The sequence below is a fragment of the Condylura cristata genome, unplaced genomic scaffold (assembly GCF_000260355.1).
Source record: "Condylura cristata isolate star-nosed mole 26May11 unplaced genomic scaffold, ConCri1.0 scaffold00007, whole genome shotgun sequence".
In the NCBI taxonomy this organism is placed as follows: domain Eukaryota; kingdom Metazoa; phylum Chordata; class Mammalia; order Eulipotyphla; family Talpidae; genus Condylura; species Condylura cristata.
Genome location: NW_004567108.1, coordinates 930,200 through 930,839, shown reverse-complemented (window position 1 = coordinate 930,839; position 640 = coordinate 930,200). Strand labels below are relative to the sequence as shown.

Below are 640 nucleotides of genomic sequence, written 5' to 3'. Positions count from 1 at the left end.
CAGGCGCCGCCCTTCGCTCCGAGATGTGCCCGCGCCAAGGAGGGCCCTTTGTGCCCAAAGCTACAGCCACCTTGGCGAGGAAGGAAGGTTCAAGACCTGCTGCCTGCTCGCGGCGGGCGACGCAAGGGCCAGACGCCGGCCGGCGGGGCCAGGAGCCGAGGCCCCGCGCCTGCACCTGCAGCCCGCTCGCGGGGCCTGGGCAGCCCTGCCACAGCACTCCCTCGGGCGGCTGGCAACTGTGTTTTCAGACCGAGACTTCCCCGCAGCGGAAGCCACAGCCGCTGCCCACGTCTCAGCCGGGGATCCAGGAACAACTCAAACTTGTGGCTTTTAGTATTGTGCTAAATTTCCATGTCAAAAGTTTCGCCAATTTTAGAAAAGCACACCCACTATTTCCCGGTCAGGTTACTGGTGTAAATGAGCGCCGAGCGGCGCGGCAGCCCTCCCCCAGAGAGGACGTGAGCAGTCTCCAGTGCTGGCTCTCACAGGCGAACAGCAGCAGTGAAAGGATATCGTCACACTTCTTCTGATACTCTGTGAACAGGTTGCTGCAACGAAGGAGCGAGGAGTGAGTCACGGGGACAGTGTCCCAGTGGGCTTCCACCCGCAGGGCCGGCTCGGGCTGGCCGCCGCCCCCCGC

At 63.8% G+C, this 640-nt stretch overlaps 1 protein-coding gene across 1 annotated transcript in view; it reads right to left on the bottom strand.

Annotated features, from left to right (window-relative positions):
* The window catches only part of ICE1 (interactor of little elongation complex ELL subunit 1), a 16,522-nt gene extending 15,980 nt beyond the window's left edge, over positions 1 to 542 (bottom strand). Inside the window, exon 1 of the mRNA XM_012721736.1 lies at positions 514 to 542. The gene's annotated coding sequence lies outside the window, so the exon portion shown is untranslated. The remainder of the gene's footprint in view (positions 1 to 513) is intronic.
* Between the last annotated feature and the right edge of the window lie 98 nt (positions 543 to 640).